We start from the raw sequence: 22,025 nt of genomic DNA on the forward strand, positions 1-22,025 counted from the left end.
TCCCTTTTTCACAGGTTTAATAGGGGGTTTCACTGACATCAACAAAGTTTAAGAATTTATTGATGGAGACCCCTGTGCAGCAGGTCATGGACTCAATGGATGGGAATGCCTGGTTTCCACGGATCGGGCATTCACCCTCATTGCCACCCCAGGAATCACAAACTCTGGGGTCCCTGAATACAGATTGGTGTAGTATTATCTGATTTACTGTTAGATATAGATAGTATTAGACACACAACCTTACAAAATAGAGCTGCTCTTAAATCATTAGTTAAGATAGTTTTGATTTATCTTGTAGTGGGTTTTTTTGTATTCTAATTTGTGTGCCTTGTAGGTTGCAATGTGTTTAAAAATTAATTGATAGATCAAGTAAGGCTGTGTTAATTGACGGAAAACAAAAAAGGGGGAATTGTGGACACATATTTAGCTAATAGTCACAAGAGCATTCCAGATGCCTTTAGAAGGCCTTGAACAGAATAAACAAGAAGACAAAAAAAGAAAGATGCCAATTAGAAGAACACAGGTGCACATTCCACGATAAAGGGAACTTGGCACAAAGAACCTCAATTCGGCAGTTTATCTTGACCAATTAGACTGAGAAAAGTTTCGCATGTTTTAGTTGGTATAACCAATTATGTCCTATGTTTATGCACGTGTACAGAGTTAGTATAACCAATTATATCTTATGTTTATGTGCGTGTACAGTGTCAATATAACCAATCACATTCTATGCTTGTGCGCGTGGACAGTGACTTTGCAGAATATGTGACTATAAGTATGTGTGTGTTTTAGCAATAAAGGGTCATCTGTCGTCTGCTTTCAAGATTACAGGCGTCCGTCTACTTCAATCTCCTCACTGGCACACCTCGTTACTTTCCTTTAGGCAAGTGGTTTAGCCTGCATAGTGAATAAATATACGCATTACATTAATGGGTCTCAGCTTTCTTTTTAGCCTCTTAAAAAAAGATTCCAACCTAGGAAATGTCTCTCTCTTTAAAATCTAAAAGGAAAGAATATTGATAATTTTATTTCCTCTAATGCTTGCCATTCATAATTACTGTAGTTATTTGTGAAATTTTTCACTGTAGCTGAAAAACAAATTATTTCAACCATCAGTAGTGATGGAGTTGATCTTGAGGGTAGCTAGGTGGTGCTTTTCAGTTTTGTCCATGAAATTAAGAATAAAAGCATTGTGATACTTGCTCATTGTTACAGTGACTTTGACAAGGGACCAAGGAGAGGGAGGTTAAACAAAAAGTAGAAATAGAATTCCTATTGCCTCTAATCTTGTAAACACAGTATAATTGTATGTTTACAAAACCATTACAGTTTTTACAGGTTCAGGTTTTCCTAGAATTTATCTAGGGATTTAACCAGAATTTACAGGGTTTCACCCTGAATGAAGCTTAGAAGGCAGCAATAGTTACTTTTGGATGGCTGTGCAGATCACATTTTAGAAAATAGTAAAGTTTGTTTGTATCAAAGTACAAAGTAAAAATGTGTATTTATGCATATAATAAGATTTTAGGCAACCACATGTATTTGTTGTCTTTTGAAGTATCTACTGCTATCTGCAGGGGCAGATTCTAAAAACAATTCAGGAGATTTCTGGATCCTTTTGGAGCTTCTTTCTGCTTTTGAGATGCTCAAATGTTCTGACGACTTGGTATTATATAAAAACCTGGAAAATATCTTGCTACAGCACTAAATGTTCTTTTACAATACTAAAATATTGTTACTGACACTTAAACATGATAAAGATGCAGTAGTGTTTCAGATAGAGCTGGCTATTCTGGCAAATGAAATGATAGTATGTTCTTTTGTGATGAAACAAAAGTTAATGAACTTTTCTTAACTGCATAGTTCCATGGCAGAACTGTAATAAAGTGCTTAGTGTAAGTAATCCCTGTCATGCATTGCTGATAGCTTAATACCATCTTTGGAGGTAGTTACATTTTGCATATCCTTTCCTCTGTGCAGATTGGGGGAAACTTACATCTGCTTCACAGGTGAAAGGTACCAACTGTGTGGAAGACAGAAAATCAAACTTGGAGCTAGTAAATCACTTTCAAATGCCTTTCTTTGCTAGACTACCATTAACAAGTTGGAATCTAAACATCCCATTATATTTTTCCTCCAGATTTTTTAGTGCAGTTTCTAGAGCAACAGGTCTGCACTTTGAACTGGGATGTAGGTTTTGTAACATATACCATGCAAGAAATTAGAGTGCCATTGCCAAGGCTGCTTGAAGTATATGACCAGTTGTTTAAAGCATGGGTAAGGAAAATAGCCACAAAATAATTTTATTTTCAACTACTATCAAGGTCTTTCTTTGGCAGGAAACATAAAATAATGTAAGGTCTGATATATCAAAATATCAATTTCGTAGCTTTTGTTCCTTTTTACTCAAAGGTTCTTAATGTTGCTTTTTTTTCCCCTGTTGATTTTATTAACTTCAGTCCTAAAGTATGAGGAAAATTGTTTTGATTTTGTTAATCCTTTTACATCACCTAAATTTGATTTAGGATTAAGTAGGATTGGAATTGTTATGCTGCAGAAGGAACAGCATATCTTGAATATATTAATTGTATTTGTTTCCTATTCATGATTAAAAATTGCTATATTACTGCATCTTCTTTAATAATAGATTAGATGCAATAGGCAAAAAGAATAAGAATTCATATTTTTAACTTTTGGTTTGTAGAACAGGATTTCTGAATTAAAAAAGAAGAGAATTGACTTGGTTCTTTTTACCCAGATCCTTTACAGTGTAAGGAATTCAGAACTTCCTAAAATCTATTACTTTACAGACTGTTAGGCAATGGAAAACTGAGTTAAATTCATGTATGTTTTAGTACTCAAAAGTCAAAATAGTACTCAAAACATAGACTTAATATAGATTAAGATAGAATTCCCATTTCTCTTACATTTTTGTTACAATCAATAAATAATTACCACAGCTGGAAATTTGTATACTCATACAAATGGTATGGAATATTTGTACCATTTTTATACATATATGTATTTCTTGTCTCCTTAATATTTTGGAATCTTTTTTTAGGGCCCATATTGGAATAGAATGAAGAAGCCTTTACACCTTTTAGATTGCATTCATGTGTTATTATCAGAATATGTATGTGATCCAAGCAGAGTACTTCTGAGGTAAGAGAGGTAACTATATCCTAATAAATAGTAAAATATATGAAATATCCTAAAGCAGTGCACTTCCTCAATCCCCAAAGCTTTTCTTCTTTTCTTTTAGGTGAATTTATTATTTCTTTCCAAGTAGTGGTTACTGAGACTCCTCATTGTAAACCAGTTGGTAGAAACGTGGCGTTCTCCCTGCACTGAGTTCTTGTATTCTGGAAAAGACTAAACGGGTATAGATCTTCCCAAATTATTTTTAAGAGGTTGGTGATGAATCGCTCTCCAAGACTAAAATTCAGCTTAATCTGCAACAGGAAAGAATTTAGGTTTAATATTAGAAAAAGTTTCTAGCTAAAAAAATAGCTATGCACTTGAAGAAGTTGCCTGCATATTATGGAATCTCTAGCATTGGCAACTTTTGTGAATAGACCATACAAACTTCAGTCAGAACTATCTTGTCTCAGAAACAACAAGCAGAACTAGGCAATGTCTTGATAACTTTTCTAACTATACATTTTTCTGATTCTGTTGAAAATATACATGCAAATATCCCCTGTTCAAATATAGTTTACATCTGTTTTTTTCTCACTTTTTTGGTCTTTTATGGTTAGCTGATTTAAATACTCTTAACTTATATAGAACTTAAGTGAATGTTGTCTAATTTTAGTATCTACTTAGATATTAATATCTAAATTGTATTTTGATGTTCATGTTAGATATTTAAATTGCTATCTAAATTAATAACTTATTGTATTCATATCTAAATTAATATCTAAATATTAACTAAATATTTCACCTTGCTATTAGCTGTATCATGGTTTATTTTTATATTTAATATCAGATAAATAGTAATGATTCATTTATTTTCCCATTATGTCTCAGTCGCAAGCATTAGCTTTCAAAAATCAGCTTTTCTAATAAACAGTTAAATACTTAAAAGTAGTTGACAGATATCTTGCTGATATTAAAACTCAAAGAATGCTAACTTTCTATTTATTTCAGATGAATTCTACTATACAGAAACAAAAAGGAGCTTGTTATTGTTCTGTTTTCTTTACAGATGACGACTCACAAATGTTTGCTTGGATGCTGTTAGTTGCTACTTGGTTGAACTTCAGTCTATGAGCCCGATGCTAATGGTGCAGACTATTGTTGGGAATTTTAAATCACTACAGGCTAAATTAGAACAGCTTCACTGATTGACTAATATAATAAAAGAATCATTAGCTCAGATAAAATGAGCTATGAAATAAAAGTTCAGATGTCTGCACTGAATCTCTGGAAGAACCAACACTCAGAAAGAAATTCTGAGAAAGTTGTATCTCCTGCTGCAGTTATTGATTGTGTGGCCTGTATTCTGCTATACTAAAGGTATCTACAAATTGTAGAATGTAAATGTGACAAATTGAGTTTCTTTTGCTACTACCAAATTTTTTAACAATAGAAAGTTTTTTTTAATACTGTTGAAGATCTTTCCCTTGAGAATTAAAAATATTTGGAAAATATTTTTCTTTACTTAACATAAAGTAATGGAGAAAAGTAGGATGTAAAATCTACTTGATAGCTGTTTTACAATTATCAAAACAAGAAATGACAACCGCAGAAGGCAAGAAGATAATAAAAGCGCATGTAGATGAGTCAGGTTGTAAATGTGGTCTGTAGCAGTACACTCCCCCCTCCCCCCCCCAGCAGGAAACGAAACTTCTCCAGGCAGGGAGAAGAGGAAAAAAACCCTAAACCCTGGAGACCGCAGATTGAAATTTGAACTAGCCAATCGAGACATGCCAGGTACACTGAGGTGACCTTCTTGGCCAATAGGGATTAAATAACCACAGATCAGATTTGACAAGGGTATAAACGGGGTCCTGCCGGAGGATATGTTGGAGTTAGTCCTCTGCAGAGCAGCGGGTCTGCAGTCGGGGAGTCCCCCTTGGGTCAGGGTACCACCCGAGGTAACTCCTCAAGGGAGAGAGCCCTCAGCTTGTAGGTGAGTGATAAGCACATTTTGAGCCATCACTTTTGAATCTTAAGGATTCTTAAGTCGGCTGTGTAGTACTAATTCCCCTTACATCATTGAGCCTGTAGTTCACTACTGTTACTGGAGTTCTAACTAACTTTTCTACTGAAGAATAAATCTGAGCTTTAACACCTGTTGGATTTGAGTGTGCATGCGTCCATAACATGGTCATATCAAGGAGTAGTGATGCACTCATAACTCTGTGCATGAGTTTATTGGCAGGTCTTTCAATAACAAAGATAATCATTATTTCCTAACCATCACTTTAAACACAACCTGCCTCTGTAAATAGAATATTTGGGATGAAATTGCAGAAACTAGCAACCTAATTTGTATTACAAGTGAAAGAACAGTATTTAAAGCCCATTGAATTATTTTCCCTATACCATTTTAATAAATGTTGTATCTGTTAAAGAAGTTGAGTAACTTCTGTCTATTTTCATTACATTCACACAAGCACCAAATTGTGTATATTCCTCAAAATGAGCAAAGCCTACACATCATCCTGTATACATGCTTCCTAAGATTTTAAACTCTCATCCTACAAAGAAATTTGTTTTGTCTCCATTTTACTGCTATGCATAACAACAACATAAACTATATACCATGCACAAGAAATTACCAGTTCATGTTGGTCTTTGGTCTTCTTCAAATAACTTTTTCATGTAAGTAAATGGTCAAAGAGTTTGGATAGATTTTTAATGGGGGAAAAAAGCAAATATCTTTATATAGGTATACAGAGTAGGCTAATGTATTTTTTTTCCAGGAGAATGAGTAGTTGATACACATATCACAGGTGTTCAAAAAACAGAAAAAAGTATTATGGATTAAGACATTTATTTACATGCAAGTTATCTGCTTGTAGCCTTTACTACCAGATCTGATTGCTATGCTCTAAAGTTTTGTTTAAAGTGCAGCCATTAAATTTCTTTCCCTGTGAACTGCCAGGTACATTGTGATGGTTTTCAGCCAGAGAATGCACCCAGTGAAGTAATATGTAAATTAAAATAAATCTGTTTTTTATCTCTTGTTAGATAAAAATAGAGTTGAAATCTTAATATTGGCTTTTCTCTTGTCAGCGTTGAAATTTCCTCACAATTTATTTAAATAGAGGAATTACCTTATGTCCTGGGAAAAATATTTGTGTCTTTCCATATAAAGTAGACTATCTTTAGCTATTACAAGTTATTTTCTGCTGGTAGCTATGTTTCACACCAAGGATGTCATGTACATTTACCCTAGTCTTGTTATTGTAGTTGTGTTCATATCCCATACAAGTGATGTCCCAAGTCTTGCCTGATGTATTTAACTTTTTTCCTAAATTTTAATATTTGCAAAAAAGTATATTGTATTGAGCCATATTCTGTAATCTAGATAAATAGATTTCTATTTTCAGATCCAGAGAAATGACCAAAGAGTTGGGAACAGGCACAAGTCACAGACTTGAGGTTCAGCTCTTCTTTTTTTTCCTCAGTTTATTGAGTAAAAATGCCTCTAGTGCTATTGCAAGTTTTTCAGAGTAACTCTTTATACACTTTGAAATACTCTTATCTTTGATATTTTCAGATGATTGCAGGCAATTTCAGTGTAGTGTCACAGGAGAAAAGTCAGAGGTCATTCAGGCAGATCTGAGCTAGTAGTTAGTTTATTGAGTTCTAATCAGTAAATTTAGGTATGTAAAATATTTCATAAGTACAGATGGATTGGTGGTCAATACTCTACTATTTACTATACTTAAAGTTAGTATGGGATACAAAGATTATTGCATAAGCTTACTATACATATCTTAAATGTTACATGCATGCAAAAAATGTCACTTACCAACCCATTGATGTCTGGTGTCAGGTAAGGGATCTCTCAGCCTCAAGGGATAACCTTGAGAGGCATCCCTACTCAAGGGGCTGTGCAGTCAGCTGCTATGGAGGGAGAGCTCAATGGACCCTGATGGCTGCAGGTATTTATAGCGTAAAGTGGTTGATTCATAGTCAGATTTTCTGCTGTGTTCATGCAGTTTTGGCCACTTATCAGTCCAGTCTCCAGCCAAACCAATTTTTTGGGTTTGGTGCTGAGTTCTCACTGATAGCCTCGCACAATAGGATTAACTTCGGTTAGGCCTACTTGCTGAGCATCTGCCTAGACCAAAGTTCAGTTAGTTCAAACAGGAGGAATGCATCCGTCACATGTAGACATTGCCTTTTGTTTTCATAGCACTTGCTTTGCTCTCACGGAGAAAGGGTAGGTTCTGTTTCCCAATTTAAATTTGGAGGGATGTTGAAACCTGAGATCAGAGGGAAAGAGTGGGGTGGATTAATGCAGTAGGTGAAACAAACGGTGACAAGTACAAGGAAGTAACTGACCAATGTGAACCATTTCTCAAGTGAGTAGGTTATTAACAAAATTATCAACAATTGGTTTATTACTTTTGTTGGTAATTTTTTTTCTTCTGTCCCAATGTTACTCTTCTCAATCAAGATTGTGGTTAAGGGAAGGCAGAAAAGGACTTGGTCTAAAGTGGTTTGAGGGAATAGCCGCAAGATACATTTCAAGGTGATGAAATATAAAGTGACTGCTAACCCTACTTCTTGTTTCACCTAAATTCTTATACGTGATAGGGAGTGTTGGTCTTTTATAGCTGTGTCTCCTACTGTCACTCATCCCCTGATCCCCAAATACTGATGATGATACAAATTCTCCCTTATGGCAACCTCAGCAGGGTGCCCTGAGCTGTCGCCGTAGCCCGGCTTTCCCCCTTGGGGAGAGGTGCTAATCAGGTCTCCATGGTCTCCTGCCAAAGCCGGCAGGTTCAGAAGCGAAAGGGCAGAGGGAAACCGTACTCTGAGCCCGGCCAGGGGAGTCGGGGAGACAAACGGAGATCCATTCTTGCGATGACGAGAGCTCTAGTCAGGGAGACGACCTGAAGGCGGCTGCCGGGATGAGGGTTGGGTTTATGGCCGGGGCGGTGGCAATCCGTCGGGCGGGGCTCGCACCTGTGCACTGCGCTACCCGTTTCCGTCTCTGGCCGTTGACACAGCAGCAGGTAGTGGTTTGTGTAGCGACAGAGTGAGTGCGGTCCAGGCGGTGCTGGGGTTGGGGCTCGGGTTCCCGTTCCCGGGTGTTGTGGCGGCCCATCAGTGCTCCGGCTCTGCCGGTTGCGGTGAGTAGTGATTTGGGCACGCACGATCTCTCTTTGTCTATGTCCTGAGGGACCGTCTCCGCCCTGACTCGGGCAAAAGTAGTGGTGGGATTCTCGTGGATGGTGCCTGGAGGAGTGGAAGTCTGTCCCGTCCGTATGTCCCGTCCCCCCCTGCGCAGGGGGAAGCGGCTTACCCGCGTTCTGCCTTGTTTTGGGGGCTGTGCTGCCCTCCGAATAAATCCCCGAAATGTGAGGCAGTAGCTTAACGACCGTCACTGGTACCCTTTGGTTGCGGGGTGTACCGTGTTCTGTCACCCCGCGGCCTGAGGTGGCTCCGAGACTGGGATGCCCTCCTCCTGCCCTCTCCCTCTGCGTGGCCTCGGGTCTGAAACTTAGCCGGCCCTCTGTGCCCAAGGAGCCCAGCTGGTGTTTTGCTCGAGTTTCTGATCTCTTGCGCTTAGGAGACTATAGTACGTTTTCCTCGCTTTCTACGTTCTTATTAGAGCTTCTAGCAAGGTACTTTGTCTTGTGGCTCCTTTCTCTCAACTTCTTCTGGAACAAGTATGTAATCTGTACGGCTGAACTGTAAATAGCCTGTGCGCTACGTGAATGAAAATAGCTGGTTTAGTTTGGAAATACAGGTAAGCATCAGTTCTGTTTGTGTTTAACAGGGAGCTGCTATAGTTAAGAGTTTGTGTCCCGGTTCCCATCCTCTACCCTTCAAATAATACATTTTTTTTCTCTTTTTTTTCTCTTCAAATTCTCTATGGGTATGTGAAAAAGTCACTATTTGGTTTTCTTTATAATGGTTATCTAGAGGTTTAATAATAATGGAGATTAAGCTAGATGTTCTCATCTCTACACATATCAAGCAAAGAAAACTATGGCCTCACATCTCTTGGATTGGACAGATAAGTGTAATGAACTTTTATTTAAATAAAACTCTACAAAGAATTGGGGTTTTTTTGGTTATATAACACTTTGCATTTCTATTTATGTGGGGGGGTGTAAAAAAAAAAAGTGTCAGGAGGTGATTTGAAAGTTATTGAAATAAATGGCTTCTTTTTCTATCTTCTTGACTTGAGGCCAGAGATTCAAATTTCTCAGATAAACAATGGGGAGGGTTTTGTAGTGGTGGTGGTTAGTTTTGGTGTGGTTTGGGTATTTTTTTTAAATTTTTTTTTGTTGTTGTTGGTTGTTTTTTTGATTTGGTGGGTTTGGGGTTTTTATGTTTTGGTTTGTTGTCGGTTGGGGTTTTTTGTGGTTTTGGGGGGGGGGGGGGTTGTTTTGGTTTGGTTTTCTTTCAGAAAATGTGTCCCTTACACGATATTCTTATTTGAATGGTTCTAGTTTTTCATAACTTTTATTTTTTACAGTACATTATTGGAAATCGTGAACAAAAATAATTTTTCCTATTCCCTGCTGCATCTGTTGAAAGACATGCTTTCTTAAGCTTTTTTGATAAAATGAGACTAATTTTTTTTTCTTCTCTTCTAATGTATGATTTGAGTTTAAGTAGGTAACTATTTAAGGCCCGTTCCTCCTTCTGTTGAAATCACTGGCAAAAATCTCATTGAATTAAACACTACAAGACAAGATAACTAGTGTCTAATCTTGCATTTGTTGGCAAGTAGTTCAGTTGAGGTACTTCAACAAACTTTTTAATAATGATTGTAAATTTAGTTTAATAGCTTGAAACCTGTAAACCAAATTTGTCATCAGTGTAGGTTGATGCTAGATATGATGATGTACTGTAAAGCAAATATGCTAAAGAATAAAGTTAATGTGGTGTGGTGGTGCATTTCTTTCCCCCTCTCCAGGCTGATTTACGAACTCGGGAAGGCTTGCTAGGCCTTAGCATAAGTGTAATGAGTCGGGCAGTTAAGTGACCCTTGACTGTGCCAGGAACTCTTACACAGCTAAGACAGGGAGATATGCTGTGTGTCTCAAGGACTCCTGCTGCCTGGCAGAGGCGGGGGGACAGGAGTAGAGATAGCCAGTTCTCATAACAACCTGTAGCCAGTTCTTTCTCATAACAACCTTGAGACATTACAATCCTCCCCTGACAATCTTGGAGCATCCTGTATCTATGTTTTGAGTTATTCTCCAACAGTCTTGGAATTTTCCAGCGCAGCTGGGATTCTAGAAATTTGTTGATGACGAAAGTCAATCATCTCCTGAACCTATAAACAGCAGTACTAAGTGAGGCCCTTTGAGCTCTCCTGGACTGCAGTGGGCTGCAACCACATCTCCCTCTGAGTGGGACGCTTCTCATCAGAGCTCGCAAACATTCCAGTTTGCAAAAATTGGAGGTCTGTCACCGAAAGCCGACATGACCTGGGCTGATTCTCTTCGCTCCTTGAGGCTTGACCCTTTGCCCGTTGAGACAAACACCGAAGCATTTGACGTGAATATTTTCACTGACCTCGAGGGGAATTTTTAACAGGTATACCTCTTTTCCTCTCTCTTTTATTCTCTTATGTATTTCTCTTAGTGTCTTTATGCATGCATGTGTACTAACCTGAACAGTCTATAGCAAGTAAGTTATAGCAAGTACATTATAAGATATAAGTTATTACTTTCAAATTTATACTTAAATTACTGTTGTGATTTTTATTCAACTGTGAATGAATTTTAGGCTACTATTATACTCATAATCCCTTTAGATATAAACCATTGACCAAGTCTGGGACTAGGAGTTGATCCAGCCGCACCTAGACTCCGACAGGAGTTTAGAAAGCAAGGGGGTCTTCTCTGAACCTTGTGACTCAATGACCCTTTTCCACATTTCCTTTTACCCTATTGTGTTTTTGGTCCCTATATACATAAGTTTAGTTTGGTTCTGATTTAATTTTCCTGTGTGCATTTTATCCATGTACTAAGTAATAGAGTGAACCTTGCCAACGAATTCCGTGACGTTGCACTTTTATACAAATTTCTATTAAATCATTTTTCTATTGCTAATACAATTGGAGGTGATTCTTTAAGCGATCTGAACCTCTCTCTCATTTTTAAATTCCCCCCCGCGACATGTGGTAGTTGCAGCTGTAACATATCTTTTTTTTTAAATTATTTTTCCCTAATATTTTTTATTTCTGTCTGCATTATTTTGCAGGCTTAAATAGAAAATAATATTTTAAAAATGAAATACTCTTTTTTTCTTTCAATAGGAAAAAGAGGCTATTTTTCTTCTAGATGATAAGCATATATAAACGAAATTAACCTGGTATCAGGGAAGACAAAGAAGAAAACCCCTTGACTGCAATCACTGTTGAAAAATGTAGTTGTTTTAACAACATCAAGAAATGGTTAAGTGCCTCACCTTGAGTACTGTGTGCAGTTCTGGGCCCCACAATTTAAGAAGGATGTTAAGGTCCTTCAATGTGACCAGAGGAGGGCAACAAAGCTGGTGAAAGGGCTGGAAGGAATGTCCTATGAGGAGTGGCTGAGGACTCAGGGTTTGTCTAGTTTGGAGAAAAGGAGGCTGAGGGGTGACCTCATTACTCTCTACAGCTTCCTGAGGAGGGGAAGTGGAGAGGAGGTGCTGATCTCTTCTCCCTGGTATCCAGTGGCAGGATGCGTGGGAATGGTTCAAAGCTGTGTCAGGGGAGGTTCAGACTTGACATTAGGAAACGTTTCTTTACCGAGCAGGCAGTCAAGCACTGGAACAGGCTTCCTAGAAAGGTGGTCGATGCCCCAAGTCTGTCAGTGTTTAAGAGGCATTTGGACAATGCCCTTAACAACACGCTTTAACTTTTGGTCAGCCCTGAGTTGCTCAGGCAGTTGGACTAGATGACCACTGTAGGTCCCTTCCAACTGAAATAGTCTAGTCTATATATTATGAACTCATGTTATTTTATTTGTAGTTGTAACAGTTTAGAAAGATAGAATATTTAAAGGATCTGCCAGTTCGCTGTCAGCTTTAGAACTGTGGCCGAGATGGAAGGGAAGTAATTTTAAGTACTTCTCAATAGTATCCTTCAAAATGTCTCTCCCCTGATGAACACAGGTGTTTGGTTGTCAGGAATACTTACAACAGAAGAGATATTTCTTTGGAATAAAGATCAGGACTGCTTGAAAATTGCACCAGCAATCGAAGAGTCTAGGAAAGTGGTTGCAGCAGCACAAGGTAGGGTTTTTTCAATTAGTCTTTTGAGAAATAAAATAAGAGTGAAAGTGTTTTTCCTTTTGTTAAATGTTATTGCTCAAGTAAAAGCTGTATTCTCACATTGGTTTACGTTTGTATAATTTGTGTGCTAGTTAAGCTTTGACAAATTGTTTTTGTCACTTGAATGGTACTTTTTTTGCATTTAGTAATCTCCTGTATAATTTTTAAATACAGTCCATACTTTATTTTTTTTTATTTTAATTTTTTAAATCTTTTTGTGGGAGACCACAGAACGTGAATATACATCCTCCTATAAAAATTCTTCTTCTGGGCGTTGGATGCAAATTCTGCCTGATGAATCAGTCATGTTGCCTTTTACTGAAAAAAAAAAAAGTTCATCTGGCCCAGTAATATTCTTGCCAGTCTTTATATTTCTGAATGACAACATTATGTTATTTAATCTCAATTGTAATAGCTATTATCTAAATATATAAATAATTAAAAAGGAAATTGTGTGTAACCAGGTTGGGGAGGGGGGAAGGGTTGTTTCGTTTTTGTTTTGTTTGGTGGGTTTTTTTCTCCCACAGATACTGGATGATTTCTGTTTGTGCTCTTTTGTGTTTTACTCTGGAGAATGTTTGGTGCTCACATTTTTGATTCTTCAATGACATGAAAATGGCTTTAAATATGTTAGGCAAGTTCAAAGATATTTGAAGTTACATTAGCTTAAGAGGAAGATTTTTATAAGTGATTTAGAGTGGGGATTCAGAGCTGCAACTGAAAACTCTTACATTAACATCCAATTAGCTTATAGTTACAAGCACCTGCTTATGTTTGCATGTGTACGTTCATAGCATGCCACACAATATATGCATATATGGACAAGATAGTTGTTTTCAAGTATTTAATGTGGTTAATGCAATGGCATTTATGTATGTCTTCCATACTTCATTATTAATTTACACCTAAATAAAATTGAGTGTATTTATCACTGTATGTGGGTGGCTATGCATACATACATGTGCCTGCACACACATTTGTGTTAGTGTCAGGAAGTTTTTTGCATAGTGCTAGTAGTTTTCTTTTCTTGTTTTTCTTGTATTACTAGTGCATACTGTGCAGCTATGAATACCCTAAATATCTTTCTCTTCTTTATTATCCATATTTGTATATTTTGCTTCCTGTTCCCCTTTTCATCTCTTGATGCCTGGACTATGTAAGAGTGTGTGTGCGTGTGTATACACACACATATGTTTCTTTATCTGGGCTGGGACCATGTACTGAAATAGTTATACTGATACAACCACTTAAAAGTGCAACTGAGTAATGATCCTGAGTGTATGTATAGTCCATTCCTCTTCCTCTGTGAGATACATGTATGTGTGAGTTTAAATCCATATGTCCTCTGCAGGTATAACTTGCTAAAATTATGCCCTACATTTAAAATGGTACAACTGCCTTTGTTAAATGATGCCCTTTTGAAATTAAGTTAGTAATGATGTCGTCCTTGCCCTACTAAGCAGCATCACTCTTCACTCAGTTTGTCAGTAGCATGGTAATGCCTTTCTGGTAATACAAAAAATGAGATGGAGCATAAGATTCCCAGTGTAAAAGTGTGTATTGAGTTTGTGTGGCAAGGTTTTGGTAGTGAGTGGCTTCTGTGAGAAGATGTCCAATAGAGCCAGTGCCAGCCGGCTCCAAGACGGACCCACCACTGGCCAAAGCAGAGCCAATCAGTGATGTTGGTAGCACCTCTGTGATAACATATTTAAGAAGGGGGGGAAAAACCTGCTGTGCAACAGCAGCCGGAAGAGAGGAGAATATGTGAGAAACAACCCTGCAGACACCAAGGTCAGAGAAGAAGGAGGGGGAGGAGGTGCTCCAGGTGCCGGAGCAGAGATTCCCCTGCAGCCCGTGGTGAAGACCATGGTGAGGCAGGCTGTCCCCCTGCAGCCCATGGAGGTCCATGGTGGAGCAGATATCCACCTGCAGCCCGTGGAGGACCCCACGCCAGAGCAGGTGGGTGCCTGAAGGAGGCTGTGACCCCGTGGGAAGCCCATGCTGGAGCAGGCTCCTGGCAGGACCTGCGGACCCTGTGGAGAGAGGAGCCCACGTTGGAGCAGGTTTTCTGGCAGGACTTGTGACCCTGTGGAAAGGACCTATGCTGGAGCAGTCTGTTCCTGAAGGGCTGTTTCCCATGGGAGGGACCCTACGCTGGAGCAGGGGAAGAGTGTGAGGAAGAAGGAGCAGCAGAGACAACGTGTGATGAACTGATCACAAGCCCCATTCCCTGTCCCCCTGTGCTGCTTGGGGGGGAGGAGGTAGAGAAATTAGGAGTCAAGTTGAGCCCAGGAAGAAGGGAGGGGTGGGGGGAAGGTGTTTTTAAGATTTGGTTTTTATTTCTCATTATCCTGCTCTGACTTTTGATTGGCAATAAGTTAAATTATTCCCCGAGTCAAGTTCGTTTTGCCTGTGATGGTAATTGCTGAGTGATCTCTCTGTCCTTATCTCAACCCGTGAACCTTTCGTCGTATTTTAATCCCCCTGTCCAGATGAGGAGAAGGAGTGATAGAGGGGCTTGGTGGGTACCTGGTGGCCAGCCAAGGTCAATCCACCACAAAGTGTGTATATATATATATACACTGTAGTACTTGCAGCCTGAAATTGTAACCACATTTCTCAGCCATGTTACTAATTTTTTTTATGCCAGCTATTGCTGTTTCATTACTTACTATTATTTACTTCATTTTATCATCTTAATGCTTTTTTTTTTTTTGGTCTGTTAGGTGGCATGCTTCCAAGCAGAATCTCTCTTGTGTTTTCTATCATGTTTTGAATCTTTTTAGAATCATAGAACCATGGAATGGTTTGGGTTGGAAGGGACCTTTAAAGATCATCTAGTCCAACCCCTCTGCTGTGGGCAGGGACATCTTTCACTTTCATGATCAGGTTGCTTGAGGCCTTGTCCAGTGTGACCTTGAACACTTCCAGTGATGGGGTATCCACAACTTCTTTGTTTAGAGCACCATACCATTGATTTTCATTTTTGAATTCTGAGTATTCCTGTATTGGATGATGTTACACTGAGGAAGCTGTTGCTAGCTAGAATGCAAGTGCCTTAATTATATGGCATGCATCTACATTTATTTGCATGTTCTATACATATAGCCCAAATTCCTATCCCATAAAAATAATTCTTATTGTTCAGACATCATTTTTAAACTCATGTAAATACAAAATGTTTTTCATTTGTAAGGTTTTTGAAGAAAATTTTATTTATTTTTTTTAATTGTACATGCTTTGTGCATCTTTGTCTTGCATGGTTTTTTTTTACTATGTACGAATCATCCCATTCAGCATATCTGAGTAACCTCTTGGTTTTGTTGTCTTTTTTGGTATTTGGTTCTTTGCCATACCAGATCCACTGGGTGTAGCAGACTTGTTCTCTTGTTAATTTGGTTCCTCGGCATTTCTGTAAAGTCAAGAGGAGCTTTGCTATGTGCATTTGCAAGAGATGGACTTTTACAGCAATAGCTGTTAATCAAAATGATCCAAAGGTATGAATGATATGTCACTTAAGCTAACAGTTCAGTTTGAATGAAGTCTGGTAACAAGGATTTAATAACACATTTTTAGGAGTGATTTTTCAGCATTCATATTGATACATGTGATTATATTCACATTGATATCTATAGCTAAGAAATTGTGCCACAACTTGTAATTTTTTTGAATGCTGCTGTTCAGTTAAATCAATGTCAGCTCCTCTCTTATTTCTAATTTCCAAGAAATACAGTGCAATAACTGAATTTCTTTATTATTGTATCTGGATGATTCTCAATCAGGCCTCAGCCTAAGATGTAGAGGAGGTTACGTTCCCACTTCATAATGTTATTCCTCCTAACAATTCAGAGGCCAAATCTCAGTCCAAATCCTGATGTAGTTTTTAGTGCTAATGATGACAAGGAATATGGACCAGCTTATTTAGTGTACCAGGATGGGATGATACAGTCCTTCAAAGCTCCAGTTGTTGTTCACCAACAAGACTGGGGAAGATTGATCTTACATTATTTTGAGGGTTTTAAAAGAAGTTGTGTTAAAAACAATATTGAATTCTATATTGATCATATAATAATCTTTAATTATTTTTCAAATGTAAAAATAGGTATAGAAATTAATAAATACTCTAAATAGTGATAAATATTGAAGTGCAATGTCACTTTCATATATAATAATGTTTCCAGTATGTCAAATGTAATGCATAACTTGCTAATAGAAATTGGTTTTTACAATAATGACATTTTGATACAAAAACATTGATGTTTTCTTTACATTTACTTTTTCTTTTTAGGCAACTCAAATTTTGTTTTTAAACACACTGAATTTTGTAACTGTTTCAAGTAGCCTTTAAAGGCTGTAGTAGCAAGAATAGCATGGTCCCATCCAAGTTTGAGTCAGCAATTGATGTTTCTGCTGGTTTTGTGCATGTTTTGGTTTTGTGTTGTTGGTTTTTGGGGTGTCTTTTTGGTTTTTTGTTGGGTTGTGGTTTTTTTTTTTTTAATTATCCTAACCTGAATAATACTTATTAATGAAATAATAAGAAAATACTGAAAGCTGGTTTTATTTTTCTTTAAACTCAGACAGTTGCAACTGCAGCAAAATACTGGCATCTTGCAAGCAGAAATAGTGTTATTCAGCGTGCTCATCCTGTAAAAATTTAGACACTTCCTTAAAATTCTGAATGGACCTATTGGGACAGTAGTGTGAGTGATATTAAATGTTCATAAGTTATTTCTTCTCTATTTCATTCATGATTATTACATATGATAGTTGCTTTTTAGTTTTTTGATGTATCTTTATTTTAGACAGCAGCACTCTCTCTGTCAAGACACTAGTCAGTCTCTTGGTTCTTCAGCTTCTGAAAGTGACCTTATGAGACAGAGGTTCTTTGTTGCTTCACATTCAAGATTACCCTACCTCATTGTCTCTGATGGATACATGATAACAGTGCTTAGATTTCCTAACAGCCTTTCACCATCTGGATTTATAAGATCTCTTTTGCTTGATTCAACCCAATGGCTTGAAAATATCCATCAGAATTTGATGAACTCCAAGGTAGGGTTATGAATTTTTTTGTAGACTTTAAGTAAAAAAACCTCCATGTGTATAAAAAAATGCACAATTTTAAAATCAAGTACCTCAGTTTACTGTGAAATTTTTATAAATTCCTTTGAATTATAAAGTTGTTTTGAGAATAGTGTTGATCTGGAAAACAATGAATATACAGTTTTCTCTGAAATTTTATTCCTTTGTCTGGGTGACATTTCAGTAAAATGTAGTAAAGGGGACAGTCTAAACTGTCACTATATATTCTATCTGGAACTGTAAAATAAATTGGGATTTCTATATCTATAGAGTTGGTTCAGAGCACTGACAGGTATGCTACTTTGACCAACTCATCCTTTCAGAATGATGCAGAAAGGATTCTGTAAAACCCCTCTATCTTAGGCCACTACTGTTTTAGAGCAGTCAGCAGCAGTCCCAATGGTGCTGTGTGCATGTGTCCACTAGGTCCTCAATTGAGGTTGTCGATTAAGGCTTGCTAAAAGCTTTTTCATTTATTTTTCTGTCACTTCTCAATTGAGCTAAGTCTTGGAGAAGGGAAACCTTTGAAGGAAGAGGTCCTGCAATTGTTGCCAACCACACTAAGTTCAGAAGTTTTGTGTTTGCTGATGGAATACCCCTTCTCTTCCCATTTAGTTTGTATTTTGGATTTTTGGAGAAGTGAGATATGATGGTATTCATGCATAAGCTAGAAGAGTGGGCAAGGATTTGAGGATTTAAAGAGATATGTTACTAGAAGAGTGCAATGAAGTCCTACATACTGGCAAACTTGTAGGATCATTTGAGGGATCAAGCAAGCAGATTCTTTCAGCATGAAGCAAAATAAAGTTGTCTGGTGCTGAGAAAATTCTGCATTCCCAAAGCATGGTCAATTGATAGTTTGTTTCTGTGCAACAGGTGCCTGCTGACCTGTTCTCCCTTTCTGTCTGGGACTTTTAAACTGAAGTTTTTTACAGAAGGGACCAGTTTCCTTGTTTTGTTTAGAAAGTATCTATCTGGTTTGATCTTGCTGTAGACAAATAATATGTTTTGTATTATTGTTGTTTCTTTTAGTCTAAAGGGAGACATCTGTGTTTATGATCACTGTTGTCTTTAAAAGGTAGTCTTTTAAAACACACTCAAAACCAAAGTTCCATCTTTTCCACCATTCCAAAATTCCTGGAAGAGGACATAACAGAAATGAGTGAGAAAACCATGGACTTACTGGTACTTAGTAGCATTTTTCCACTTATTATGCAAATGATTTAATTTTAAGGTATTCTATATGTAAAGAATATTTTTTTCCCCAAATAATATTTTAGGTATATTTGCTCTTACTAGGTATATTTAAAGTACTTAAATATTAGTTAAGTTCTCATTTTCTTTATAAGTGTGAGGAATATGGTTATTTTTCTTGACACTTGATTTTTGTTTTTGAACATCTGATTTCTTTCAGCAATGCATTTAACTTTTTAAAAAATATGTACTAATCTACATATATATCAGTTTATTGTAGTTTAAGACTTTAGCTTCACTGTATAATAAAATGTAACATTACTAAATATACAGGGGCTGTAAAGTATATTAATTACTGTCTTGTACTGGCATTCAAGAGCCGGTCTGACTGGACATGTGGCAAAGCTGACATTAAAAACTTTAAAACTGATGCTTATACAGCAACAAGATCAGTTGTTCTCAAAAAATCTTTTGGCGTGCTTCTGTCTTTTGAAGATGGTTTCTCACACTCTAAGTAGCGTGTGCATACTACAGTAAGAGAAAATTTTTTTGCATCTCATGATGGTAATAGTCTTGTGGAGCTTGATGCCCTCACTGTGCCTTTTTTCCTAGTTCTTGATGGGAGTACTACTCAGCAATTCAGCACGCTGAAATCTCTGCTTAGAGAGCCTTCTCAAGCAGTAAACCATGATGGGGAAAAAAAAAAAAAAACAACCAAAACCAAAAACCCAAAAAAGTATGAATGATCTTTGCATGGGGGGAAAAAATGTTGGAACAACTATTTTATTTTTCAGTTATACAGTAATTACAACATCCTTTTGTTTCTTTTCTGTGCCATACTCTATGGAAAAGTGTGATAATCTATTAAAGCATGCAGATTAGGGCTCAGACCTGTAGTTGAATATAGTTCAGTTATGGTGACTTAGCTAATGACTGCTAATCTTCAGAGATAATTGGTGAGTTAACAGCACACACCAGGTCTGGTAGTGCAGCATCAATCCAGGTATTACAGTTTAAGATGTATTTACTGTCTCTTGCTCATTCCACTACTTTCCATGCAGAAGTTCTAAACTCTATGGAGCCAAGAGGCTGCTCATATGCAATATATCTACAATGTCAGTTTAGTCAGCAAAGTTTGCACTTGATTATGGATATGGTGTCCTGGAGCAATAAGAAAAACTTCAGTGTGTGGAAGCATTAAACTATCAGAGATAATTCTTCTTTGAAGATATACACATAAACTTGAAAGAAGCCTAAACTGAAGTGTGTTATTCAACTACTGGGAAAATACATTATTATCATTGGAGTGTTTCTCTACTGCAGAACTCAAATGAATCAAAATGTGTTAATCATACAGGTAAGCTGTTCCTTTCCAGAGATCTAGAAGCCCAAGAATCATTATAACTCACAAATTTCATCTTATTACAGTAAAATGTATTTTTTCAATAAGCTTAAAATATAATATGTTCATTGTAAATTTGATAGGCAACTTTCAGTTGTCTCCAAGAAGATAATCCACGTTCTGGATTAATTGTGCTCCAGGTACTGAGCACTGTGCATGTATTAATATGATCAGCTCTGTATGTATTCATAATGGAAGCAGTAGTGCTAGAGAACAAGATGCAAATGTGTTACAGTTCTGTGCAAGCTTTCTCAGGTCCCTGGCAATGTATATTTGCTTGTATATCTCAGCTGGTATGTCTAATAGTACTGTGCTGGGCAGCAGGGACTTGCCAGCCTTAGATACATACTCTGCAGTCAGCTGTTCCCCGGCTTTGCTTTTCTTTGTTATGCTTTCATTTTAGTTTTAATCAGTCTTGTTTATAAAGACACTGATACCTGTTTTGAAGTTTATCTAGGTTATTTAATTTCCTCATTGCTTAGATAACCAGGGATTCATTTTGTAGCCAGCATTTTGGTGCTTGAAGTAGGTTGCTATGGTTACACAAATTCAGAAGATTCAGTATTTGTTGGTCAAAACCCAAAAACTAGGTGTCGTGGTTTAACCCCAGCTGGCAACTAAGCACCACACAGCTGGTCATTCACCTCCCCCGTGTCAGGATGGGGGAGAGAATTGGAAGAGTAAAAGTGAGAAAACTCATGGGTTGAGATAAAGACAGTTTAATGGGTAAAGCAAAAGCTGCTGTATTGGGTTTGTGTGGCAAGGTTTTGGTAGCGGGGGAGGTTACAGGGGTGGCTTCTGTGAGAAGCTGCTAGAAGCTTCTTCCCCTATGTCCAACAGAGCCAATACCAGCTGGCTCTAAGACAGACCTGCTGCTGGCCAAGGCTGAGCCAATCAGCAATAGTGGTAGCACCTCTGTGATAACATATTTAAGAAGGAAAAAAGTTGCAGCGGACCCAGAAATGGCAGCCGGAGAGAGGAGTGAGAATATGTGAGAAACAACCCTGCAGACACCAAGGTCAGAGAAGAAGGAGGGGGAGGAGGTGCTCCAGGTGCCAGAGCAGAGATTCCCCTGCAGCCCGTGGTGAAGACCATGGTGAGGCAGGCTGTCCCCCTGCAGCCCATGGAGGTCCATGGTGGAGCAGATATCCACCTGCAGCCCGTGGAGGACCCCACGCCAGAGCAGGTGGGTGCCTGAAGGAGGCTGTGACCCCGTGGGAAGCCCATGCTGGAGCAGGCTCCTGGCAGGACCTGCGGACCCTGTGGAGAGAGGAGCCCACGTTGGAGCAGGTTTTCTGGCAGGACTTGTGACCCTGTGGGTGACCCATGCTGGAGCAGTGTGCTCCTGAAGGACTGCACACCGTGGAAAGAACCCATGCTGGAGCAGATCATGAAGAACTGCAGCCCGTGGGAAGGACTCACAATGGAGAAGTTTATGGAGAACTGACTCCCGTGGGAGGGACCCCGTGCTGGAGCAGGGGAAGAGTGTGATGAGTCCTGCCCCTGAAGATGAAGTGGCAGAGACAACGTGTGATGAACTGATCGTAACCCCCATTCCCCATCCTCCTGCACCACTGGAGGGGGTAGGTAGAGAATCCAGGAGTGAAGCTGTGCCTGGGAAGAAGTGAGGGGTGGAGGGAAGGTGTTTTGAGATTTGGTTTTATTTCTCATTACCCTACTGTGGTTGATTGGCAATAAATTAATTTTCCCCAAGCTGAGTCTGTTTTGCCCGTGACGGTAATTGGTTGAGTGATCTCTCCCTGTCCTTATCTCAACCCACAAGCCCTTTGTTATATTTTCTCTCCCCTGTCCAGCTTGGGGGGGGGAAGTGATAGAACGGCTTTGGTGGGCACCTGGCATCCAGCCAGGGTTAACCCACCAC

The 22,025-nt window shown here is 38.3% G+C and overlaps 2 long non-coding RNA genes across 2 annotated transcripts in view; both read left to right on the plus strand.

Annotated features, from left to right (window-relative positions):
* The window catches only part of LOC138683450 (uncharacterized), a 630,921-nt gene that overhangs the window by 168,578 nt on the left and 440,318 nt on the right, over nucleotides 1-22,025 (plus strand). The window lies entirely within an intron of this gene.
* Nucleotides 788-4,597, plus strand: LOC138683443 (uncharacterized). The gene is made up of 3 exons (XR_011322969.1): nucleotides 788-2,277; nucleotides 3,062-3,162; nucleotides 4,208-4,597. It is a non-coding gene; the product is annotated as an uncharacterized lncRNA (long non-coding RNA).

Source organism: Haliaeetus albicilla, chromosome W (assembly GCF_947461875.1).
Source record: "Haliaeetus albicilla chromosome W, bHalAlb1.1, whole genome shotgun sequence".
NCBI lineage: Eukaryota > Metazoa > Chordata > Aves > Accipitriformes > Accipitridae > Haliaeetus > Haliaeetus albicilla.